The sequence below is a fragment of the Ranitomeya imitator genome, chromosome 2, assembly GCF_032444005.1.
Source record: "Ranitomeya imitator isolate aRanImi1 chromosome 2, aRanImi1.pri, whole genome shotgun sequence".
In the NCBI taxonomy this organism is placed as follows: domain Eukaryota; kingdom Metazoa; phylum Chordata; class Amphibia; order Anura; family Dendrobatidae; genus Ranitomeya; species Ranitomeya imitator.
The window spans coordinates 745,454,980-745,467,026 of record NC_091283.1 but is presented as its reverse complement, the minus strand read 5'-3'; positions in this window follow the sequence as shown (position 1 = coordinate 745,467,026).

Sequence of the window (12,047 nt, the reverse complement as noted above, 5' to 3'; positions counted from 1 at the left end):
AATATAAGACTATGATCATATTATAGACAATCTTAGCTAGCTCATATATAAATCTCATACAGCTCTGGCAAAAATTAAGAGACCACTGCAAAATGTTCAGTTTGTCTGAATTTCTCTTCATAGGAATATTTTTGATTTTTGAGTGAAATGTAAATTGTTCTTGTATTCTATAAACTTCTGACAATATTTCTCCGAATTTCCAAGCAATAAATTTAGTATTTCTTTTCTAAAAATGAGAAATGGTCAAAATTAGAAAAAAAAACAGTGCTTTCAGACCTCAAATAATGCAAAGAAAACAAGTTCATAATAATTTAGTAACAACAATACTAATGTTTTAACTCAGGGAGAGTTCAGAAATCAATGTTTTGTGGAATAACCATGATTGTTAGTCACAACTTTCATGCATCTTGGCATGCTTTCCACAAGTCTTTCATAAAATGTAAGCAGTTCTTCTTTGTTTGATGGCTTGTGACTATCGATCTTGATTACATTCCAGAGGTTTTCAATGGGGTACAGGTCTGGAGATTGGGTTCCCATGATGGTGTTTTGATGTGATGGTCTCTTAATTTTTGTCAGAGCTGTATATAAATTTGACTTGCAGCTATTTAGCATATGATTAGTTATGCAGATTCTTGTCATGTCACTGCATTGTTACTGTTTTGCTCCTAAAAATCTAAATTTTAAATTTTATTATTTTGTTAGTATGTTGTAAATCCACCTTTGGCTTTCAACATGGCCTGAAACCTTCTGGACATGCCCTCGATTAGATTCAAGCATGGCTCGATCTAAAGTTGATCCCAGGTCTCTTCTACACATTCCCAAAGTTGGTGCATACTGGCGACTCACTTGAGTATGTATATAGCTTTTTCTTCAACTCTGCCTATGGCCGGTTTCACACGTCAGTGGCTCCGGTACGTGAGGTGACAGTTTCCTCACGTACCGGAGACACTGACTCACGTTGACACATTGAAATCAATGTGTCTCTGCACATGTCAGCGTGTTTTTACGGACTGTGTGTCCGTTTGGAAAACACGGAGACATGTCAGTGTTCGTGACAGCGCACGGATTACACGGACCCATTAAAGTCAATGGGTCCGTGTAAAACACGTACCGCACACAGACGTTGTCCGTGTGCCATGCAGTAGACAGCGCTACAGTAAGCGCTGCCCCCCCACGTGGTGCTGAAGCCGCCATTCATATTTTCTCTGCAGCAGCGTTTGCTGTAGAGAAGATTTGAATCCTTTTTTTTGTTTGTTTCTCGTGTTTAAAATAAAGATCCCTGTCCCCAAACACCTCCCACCCCCTGTGCGCCCGCCCGCTGTTATTAAAATACTCACCCGGCTCCCTCGCTGGTGCTGCTTCCTCTCCTGGCCACACCTTCTACTGTATGCATGTAGAGGAGCTGCATGGACACCATCACGTGTTTCTCAATGCAGGCAGTGAATAGCCAGGCCTTTCCCCGGGAAGGAACAACCAAGGGAAGGGCAGCATCCAATAAAGAAAAACATCCAATAAAGGAAAACCACCTATGCCAAGCATGGTATCCATCCACAGACAGCTGTTTCGGGGTTTTTGCTCCTCATCAATGTGGAGTAGGAAACTGGCTCTCAGGAGCAGTGCCTAGTAGAAAGTCTATAAAGGCACGGATGATTGACCTCGTGGAGACCAAAACATCCAACACCGCGGAGACACCATCACGTGTTTCTCAACTCAGTGATCCAGAACACTGACCCCAAATATGCAAATGCATGTAGAGGAGCTGCGGAGACACCATCACGTGTTTCTCAACGCAGGCAGTGAATAGCCAGGCCTTTCCCCGGGAAGGAACAACCAAGGGAAGGGCAGCATCCAATAAAGGAAAACATCCAATAAAGGAAAACCACCTACGCCAAGCATGGTATCCATCCACAGACAGCTACTCCACACTGATGAGGAGCAAAACCCCGAAACAGCTATCTGTGGATGGATACCAAGCTTGGCATAGGTGGTTTTCCTTTATTGGATGCTGCCCTTCTCTTGGTTGTTCCTTCCCGTGGAAAGGCCTGGCTATTCACTGCCTGCGTTGAGAAACACGTGATGGTGTCTCCGCAGCTCCTCTACATGTATTTTCATATTTGGGGGCAGTGTTCTGGATCACTGCGTTGAGAAACATGTGATAGTGTCTCTGCGGTGTTGGATGTTTTTGTCTCCACGAGATCAATCATCCGTGCCATTATAGACTTTCTACTAGGCACTGCTCCTGATAGCCAGTTTCCTACTCCACATTGATGAGGAGCAAAAACCCCGAAACAGCTGTCTGTGGATGGATACCATGCTTGGCATAGGTGGTTTTCCTTTATTGGATGCGGCCCTTCCCTTGGTTGTTCCTTCCCGGGGAAAGGCCTGGCTATTCACTGCCTGCGTTGAGAAACACGTGATGGTGTCTCCGCAGCTCCTCTACATGCATTTGCATATTTGGGGGCAGTGTTCTGGATCACTGCGTTGAGAAACACGTGATGGTGTCTCCACGGTGTTGGATGTTTTGGTCTCCACGAGGTCAATCATCCGTGCCTTCTACTCTATGAGCGGTCACGTGTGGCCGCCGATTACAGTTATGAATATGCGGCTCCACCTCACAAAGGGGTGGAGCTGCATATTCATTTCTGTAATGAGCGGCCCCACGTGACCGCTCATACAGTAGAAGGTGCGGCCAGGACAGGAAGCAGTGCCAGCGAGGGAGCCGGGTGAGTATTTTAATAACAGCGGGCGGGCGCACAGGGGGTGGGAGGGGGGTGTTAACATGGATCTTTATTTTAAACACAAGAAACAAGCAAAAAAAAGGATTATTCATATCTTCTCTACAGCAAACGCTGCTGCTGAGAAGATATGAATGGCGGCTTCAGCACCAGATGCAGGGGACAGCGCTTATCTCTAGCACGGTGCGTGTGGTACCCAGTCGGCACATGGACGGCACACGTGTGCCGCCTGTGTGCCACACTGATGTGCCACAGAAACGCACGGGCACACGGACATGGATAATTCCGGTACCGATTTTTCTGGTACCGGAATTATCTGGACGTGTGGGACTGCCTTAGAAGTGTTTGATTCGGTTGAGGTCTGGGGACTGTGGAGACCTCTACTTCATTGTCAGAAAACCATTTCTTTGCCAAACTTGACATATGCTTCAGGTCATTGTCTTGACTCTTGCTGGAACACTATGTAGTCCTTTTCATACCCATAGTTCTCGAGTATACAACTCGTCTTGTAGGATACTGACGTATAGCCCAGCACTGAGACCACCATCAATCCTTGTAAAGTAGTCAACGTCTTTGGCTGTGACACATGCCTATATCATTGGATTTCCTTCACCAAACTTGACAGTTCAATTAATTTATTGATGCGCTAGCCCCTGTTTTCTTGTTTCTTCCATATCCATTTGGACCCATCAGATGCTAGTCTATTGACTTTCGTCTCATCACTCCAAATCACCCGTTTTCATTTTTCTACTGTCCACTTTTCATACTTTTTCGCAAACTTGAGCAGACACTTCTTATGGCGATATTGAAGTCAAGGATTCTTCACTTTTTCGGGCAACCAATCAAAACTTGTGTAAGATCGTCTGTGATCTCACTATTACGAAGCATGCAAGGAATCACCACTGCTGTGTTTGTCACGCCAGAAGTGTTAGACCATGTGATGAACCGACTTGTTGATGTCGATATTTTGTCTGGGCCTCCACTTAATGGCTTTTGAGTGGATGGCCAAATTTCATTTCATATTCTTTCATCTGTCATAGCACTCACTTGATTCGTTTTGGCAATTTTCTTGGCCTAGAGAAAGCTATCAATTTGCTAGTTGATACTGTTTCTCTTTTCTTGGGAAATCTTTGTGGCTTGAACTGGCTTGAACCAGTGACCTTTTGCTTAGGAATAAACCTAATAACAAACTGAGCTATTAGGGAATATGGGAACAGGTTGTATTTTGTAGTTTTCAGAAAGAAAAAGATTTTTCCGTCACTAGGAGCAAAACACTAACAATGCAGTGACAACACAAGAATCTGCATAACTAATCATATACTAAATAGATACAAATCAAATTTATGCGTGAGATAGCCAAAATGATTGTCTATAAAATGATGGTAGTTTCATGTTGGAGGCAGTAGTGGATGGTGAGATATGGAGCCTGAAAGTCAAAAGTTCAAAACATTGTTACCCTTTTGCTCGTCAGTGTACGTCATATGTCGTGAAGGGGTTAGTAGCCTGTTTACACAAGAAGACCACACGTCCATGCACACAGAACAACAATCATTCTGCGCATAATTTTCTCGACTACAAACATCCTGTTAATTCAGGACGATGTACTGCTGAAAACAATGATATTTAAACTTTAATTTTTAATGATCTCCCCTGAAAAGCAAGCATTTTGCTCATTCATTGGGTGATATGTGCATCCTAGGAACGTGATCTCTTGATTATCAGTCTAATTAGGACCTAACTTTTGCTTTATTCTGAGGAGCTCTGGTTAGGAGACAATACCCTAACCAATGCTATCTTCTTCAGCATTATATATATGGTGAATCTGTCATCACAATTTTTGATGTATAGTGAAGTGTAATGGTGCTGTAATACTAATTACATTGATACTTTTGGTGAAGAAACCTGCTTGTTATTTATTAATCACCATTTGAAGTTTTCTGCTAATTAGATTTTGGTGCCGAGGGGCCGAACTGTAGACTGTGTCTTCTCCTTCCTGTCTGTGATTCTCCGAACCCTCTGTGGCCTCTGCTCTTTGAGTGACAGGTGACTGCTGAGATTTCAAATAGATGAATCAGGTCATTCAAAGACTGGTGTCAGCAGAGATGCCGGGGAGTCATAGATAGGGAGGAGAAGACACAGTCTACAGTCTGGCCCTTGTGCGCCGAAATCTTTTAAGCACAAAACTTCAAATGATGTTTTAATAAGAACCGCAAACTGGATTTCTTCTACAAAGGCATCAATTTAAACAGTATTACAGCGCCATGACAGCCATAGGGCAACACGGTGGCTCAGTAGTTAGCACTGCAGCCTTGCAGCGCTGGAGTCCTGGGTTCAAACCCCACCAAGGACAACATCTGCAAAGAGTTTATATGTTCTCTCCGTGTTTGCGTGGGTTTCTTCTGGGTACTCCGGTTTCCTCCCACATTCCAAAGACATACTGATAGGGAATTTAGATTGTGAGCCCCAACGGGGACAGTGATAATAATGTGTGCAAACTGTAAAGCGCTGCGGAATATGTTAGCGCTATATAAAAATAAAGATTATTATTATGTCTTAACTATGACAAAATCGTGCTGACAGGTTCTATTTAAAGGAGTTGTTTGCTTTCAAAAATAATTTGACCCTAGCATCATTTTTTTTTTAAACGCTCTATACTCATTTTCCTTGGATCCACCAGTGTGTCTCCACCACTGCCTCAGGTATGTGGCATTAGCTACGACGCTGATCTCATTTCAATCAGTACGCTCAGCGGATCTGAGCAGGGTGTTCCATGTACACCGGAATGCCCTGCTGAGAGCCTCTCATCTCACTGATTGGCTGCCATACTTTTAAAGTGAAGTCAGTGCTGCTGCCAATTCCCCACACCACGAGCTGTGTCGGAAACACATTGTTGAACCCGGGAAAGATGATTATAGCGCAGTTGGGTTTATTATTATATTTTCTTATATTTGAACGAGAACAACCCTTTTAATCTCCTTGTAAAGATAAGGATCCAAATACCATGAGTGGAGGTCTATAACAACCCACACCATTATACTTTTGAAGTGAAGAACGGGTGCACAAATGCAACCTAAATACTTCTCATATTCTGAGCCAACAACCTTTACCATCAACATTAAAAGAAAACTTTTTTTTGCTTCTTCATCCATATAAACATATAATAATGATGTTGACTTACCAAACACACCTAAACAATCCTTCTCATTGAGGTGAGTAGTAATAGCCATGACATCCTTCTACTGCAAAACTTACCACAGGAACTTGGAGTATTCCAACAACTCATAATGTTAAGAACAACAAGAACAATGATATTCTTCTTCATTAATCCTGACTATAAGAGAGGTAACATTCCTTGCGCTCTTCACAGTTCCACCCTTGTGTAATAAGAAAGAAGACTACATCTATTGCTTTTTGCCATTTAGGAAACAAAATCATGCAGTCTTTTCGCATAACAAACCTAATGAGAATATCTGTCTGATATTATAACTTTGATGCTTATAGGCCACAGCACAGCTATTCTGATGAGCTGCTTTGTAGACTGGATAATTAAATTACTGCTGTTAGATGAATTGGACCACCAGCTATTTTTATTCTAAGCGAGTCTGGAACACTGAAAGATGACAGGTTGCTGTAATCCATCACTTGCTGGAGCTCGTCAGCTACATTTCTTCATTCCAGATATATTTTATTCAAAAAGCAGCATTTCCTTTGTATTGTCATTATTACCCCCTTTTTACACAATACACAAGGGGTATCTACTACACAAAGATGTCTACAAGCATAAATAATGCAGGAAGGCTGCAAGTCTATAGGCCATTACTGTCTAGCTAACATTCAGCTGTTCTCTCCTAGGTCAAAGCAATATCCATTGATTCTTCCCCACCTTCATCAAGCAGAGACACTTATACATCCTTCCTATTGTGCTTGTAACAATCCTCTTCCTAGTCACATCACCCATGTATTATTGAACAGGCACTTTACATCAGGTACACTTGCAGATTCATTTTAATTTCGCACAAAAAGCTCCAATAAGTCTTTGCAAAATTTGATTTAATTCGTATTGCAAAGTTAATGCCATTTAGCTGCGCACATTCCTGAACCTTTGTATGCTCGGTATCTGATGGGGTGCACAGGATTACTAAATCATGCCTGATGTCCTATAAACTGCAAAAACAGAGGGTTGGGGTTTTTACATTGTAAGGCCAACAAGAAGAAACGTGAGCCCCAATGACTACAATGAAACTTCATTTTGACTGCAATTAGACATAAAGGGCTTATGTTTAAAGGGATTTTCCAATCAAAGCAAGAGATTGCTAAAGGGAATCTGTTGACAGGATTTGCTACTTCATCTGAGAGCAGCATCATGTAAAAAAAAAAAGACTGATTCCAGCGACGTATCACTTAGTTTACTGGGTGTAGCAGTTTTGATACAATCAGAGTTTTTAGATGTTGCATACAACTCAGAAATCTGACCCCGCTCACAACACAGCTCTATCTGTACATTGACAGTAAGCTGCTAATCAGTGCTGGGGGCGGAGTTAGACCAGGAGGCATGTGAGCTTTAGTCCTGTTGTGTTAATCTCCTGCTGATAAAACACTCATTGTATTGAAACAACAACACACAGCCTAATAAGTGACACATCGCTGAAATCAGTGTTTCAGCTCCTGCCTCATGGTGTTCTCCGATTACAAAGCAAAAATCTGCTGTTAGATTCCCTTTAAAGGTATCCTTGCAACTAATTCATGTTGTCCAAAGAGTGGAGACAGGCTGCAGTGGACCTGTCCCGGACTAGTCATCTGAGATGCATAATTCCTTGCTGACTTTTCAAAAGTGTTTTCTCTGAAATGCCACAAAGTTTCAAAGTAAATCAAACAAATGTGATAACGCAGCCAGTGTCTGGTTCATGCTTCGATGGCAGGTTCTGTTTACAGTATGCCATCATTTAACCCTGCTGTTCTGTTTGGGTCCATATGAATAATCTGCAGAGTCTCAAATTTCATTTTGGGTCATATGGACCAGAACAGAACAGCAGGGTTAAGGCTTACAGATTGTCCTTCTTTTGACATGCTTGGCTGAGCTGTGTTGCATTTCCATGCACACAGGATGCTTGGCACACCATTGTGCAGAAAAAAACCCATACTGACCTCCCGCTCTTCATTCTTAGGACTTCTTAGGCCTAGATTGATACCAATATGATGGCACACACTATTGATTTTATCAGGTGGGAATAAACCTTAAAATATCAAAATATTTACCTTTCAGAATTAGAAACTGACAGTACTTATAATGAGATAACATGATTTCATAGTTCATGTAGAGCTAATAGAAAACTATTTTCGATTGCAATATTTCTCGCGGATTGGTTATTATTTGCAAAATTTAGCAAGCTTATCAACAGAGTCAATTGTATCAATTTTGTTTTGTTTTTTCCTTATAGTATAACTTTTTAGTTTCCTGTATAAAGGCTGAAATAGAGCATTTCCTGTGTGAGAAGGAGCCAAAAATCAGTAATAATGGAATGTTTCAGCGTTGAGGCTATCAGAACTGTGAATATAGCGCTGGATCATATTCTGGGACACATTTAGGCTTACTTAAGTTTTCTTGCCTTTAGGCCACATTCACACGTTCAGTATTTGGTCAGTATTTTACATCAGTATTTGTAAGCCAAAACCAGGAGTGGAGCAATAAGAGGAAAAGTATAATAGAAACATATGCACCACTTCTGCATTTATCACTAGTGTTGAGCGATACCTTCCGATATCGGAAAGTATCGGTTTGGATCGGCCGATATTCAAAAAATATCGGATATCGCCGATACCGATACCCGATCCCAATGCAAGTCAATGGGACCAAAATATCGGAATTAAAATAAACCCTTTCTTTCCTTGTAGGTTCATTCTACATGAAGGAAAACAACTAAGAATAATGTAGGATGTATGGGGGAGGTGGCGGAGACATTAAAGGCAATGAGGATTAGTCCAATCAAATAGAATAGCATGATTTTTTTTTTTTTAAAGACGTTCGGATTGAAAAAGATATTGACTATGTAAATTTTTTTTTATTTTGTCAGATATTGATGTTTCACTATTCCACGACCTTCCCCTTCTTTTTTTTCCTTTTCCCACACTTTCATCTTCATCATCATCAGCATCTTTGACATCAACTTCTTCACCTTATTCATCTTCTTCTTCATCTTCTACCTATTTTTTTTTTATTACATTCTTCATATTCATTTTCTTCAACTATTATTATTCTTCCTATTCTACATATTCTTTTTATTCCACTGTTATTATTCTTCCTATTCTACTTCTTCATCATATTCTCATTTGTGACAGGCATTCCCGTAGTTGTTATCTATAAAAGTTGGAAGATTACACCTTCCGTTCTGCCAGTCACAAAAGTTACATTTGTCCGCGTTCAGTTTGGCCTGCAGCATCAGGCTTTATCCAGGGGCACCACGAGGAGGAACGGACTCACCCCCATACACTGCTTAGTATTCTTCTGCATATAATTTAGATAATATCTTTTGCTCTGATATTAAGTGTTATGCTTAATGTTCTTCTGCTCTTTGTTCTGCAGCCTCTTGTTCTTCTGCTTCTCGGTCTTCCATGTCGTCGTCTCCAGGGTCGTCGTCTTCAGTGTCGTCATCTCCGCCGTCGTCGTCTCCGCCGTCGTCGTCTCCGTCATCGTCTCCGCCGTCGTCGTCGTCGTCATCGGGGTGGTCTTCCGGGTCGTCGTCGTCGTCGTCATCGGGGTGGTCTTCCGGGTCGTCGACTTTAGGGTCTTCAACTTGGAAATGTAGCAGAAGGTACAAGAAGGCTGAGAAAATGCCAAGAACCAGCTGATGGAACTGGAACTCGGATGGCTACCCGAAGGTTCAAGAGCCTATGGAACTACCGAGGACCAGCTGATGTTACTGGAACCCGGTTACTAAGCAGGAGGTACCCGTGCTAAAAAGCACTCTCAAGGACCGCCTGACGTTGGCGGAACTCGGATACCCAGAAGGAGGCACCTAAGCCAAAGGCTCTGCCCGGAACCAGCTGACGTTACTGGAACCAGGATGGGGAGCAGAAGGTACAAGAGCAAAAGACACTGCCGAGAACCAGCTGACGGTACTGGAACCCGGATGGGTAGCCGAAGGTCCAAGAGCCAATGGAACTACCGAGGACCAGCTGACGTTACTGGAACCCGGTTACTAAGCAGGAGGTACCCGTGCCTGAAAGCACTACCAAGGACCACCTGACGTTGGTGGAACTTGGATACCCAGAAGGAGGCACCTAAGCCAAAGGCTCTGCCCGGAACCAGCTGACGTTACTGGAATCAGGATGGGGAGCAGAAGGTACAAGAGCAAAAGACACTGCCTAGAACCAGCTGACGGTGCTGGAACCAGGTGGTGGACCCGAAGGCCCACAGGAGAGGAGAGAACAGCTAGGCCGCGAGGCAGCCGCAGTTACCGAACCCCAACAGTCCTACAGGGGGAGCTGGGCCTACTGGCACTACAGAACCAGCCTTGACTACCAGTTCACGCAGCCCACATAGGAAGCTCCTAAACTGGAGGCACCCTGGAGTTGGCTAACTCGACCGCACCACGACGGGGCAAGCATAGGCGCCTCAGTGAAGTTGACACAACCCGGAAACAGCTGACGGTGCTGAAACCAGGCTTGGCACGAGGGAGTACCTGTGACAAGAACACTGCCGAGAACAAGCTGGCGGTGCTGGAACCCGGATGCGTTGCCCCAGTGTGCAAGAGCCAATGGCACGACCGAGGACCAGCTGACGGTGCTGGAACCCGGTTACTAAGCTGTAGGTGCCCGCGCTTAAAAGCACTACCAAGGACCGCCTGGCGTTGGCGGAACTCGGATACCCAGGAGGAGGCACCTAAGCCAAAGGCTCGGCCCGGAACCAGCTGACGGTGCTGGAACCAGGTGGTGGACCCGAAGGTCCACAGGAGAGGAGAGAACAGCTAGGCCGCGAGGCAGCCGCAGTTACCGAACCCCAACAGTCCTACAGGGGGAGCTGGGCCTACTGGCACTACAGAACCAGCCTTGACTACCAGTTCACGCAGCCCACATAGGAAGCTCCTAAACTGGAGGCACCCTGGAGTTGGCTAACTCGACCGCACCACGACGGGGCAAGCATAGGCGTCTCAGTGAAGTTGACACAACCCGGAAACAGCTGACGGTGCTGAAACCAGGCTTGGCACGAGGGAGTACCTGTGACAAGAACACTGCCGAGAACCAGGTGGCGGTGCTGGAACCCAGATGCGTTGCCCCAGTGTGCAAGAGCCAATGGCACGACCGAGGACCAGCTGACGGTGCTGGAACCCGGTTACTAAGCTGTAGGTGCCCGCGCTTAAAAGCACTACCAAGGACCGCCTGGCGTTGGCGGAACTCGGATACCCAGGAGGAGGCACCTAAGCCAAAGGCTCGGCCCGGAACCAGCTGACGGTGCTGGAACCAGGTGGTGGACCCGAAGGTCCACAGGAGAGGAGAGAACAGCTAGGCCGCGAGGCAGCCGCAGTTACCGAACCCCAACAGTCCTACAGGGGGAGCTGGGCCTACTGGCACTACAGAACCAGCCTTGACTACCAGTTCACGCAGCCCACATAGGAAGCTCCTAAACTGGAGGCACCCTGGAGTTGGCTAACTCGACCGCACCACGACGGGGCAAGCATAGGCGTCTCAGTGAAGTTGACACAACCCGGAAACAGCTGACGGTGCTGAAACCAGGCTTGGCACGAGGGAGTACCTGTGACAAGAACACTGCCGAGAACCAGCTGGCGGTGCTGGAACCCGGATGCGTTGCCCCAGTGTGCAAGAGCCAATGGCACGACCGAGGACCAGCTGACGGTGCTGGAACCCGGTTACTAAGCTGTAGGTGCCCGCGCTTAAAAGCACTACCAAGGACCGCCTGGCGTTGGCGGAACTCGGATACCCAGGAGGAGGCACCTAAGCCAAAGGCTCGGCCCGGAACCAGCTGACGGTGCTGGAACCAGGTGGTGGACCCGAAGGTCCACAGGAGAGGAGAGAACAGCTAGGCCGCGAGGCAGCCGCAGTTACCGAACCCCAACAGTCCTACAGGGGGAGCTGGGCCTACTGGCACTACAGAACCAGCCTTGACTACCAGTTCACGCAGCCCACATAGGAAGCTCCTAAACTGGAGGCACCCTGGAGTTGGCTAACCCGACTGCAACACGACGGGGCAAACATAGGCGTCTCAGCGAGTTTGACACAACCCGGAAACAGCTGACGGTGCTGAAACCAGGCTTGGCACGAGGGAGTACCTGTGACAAGAACACTGCCGAGAACCAG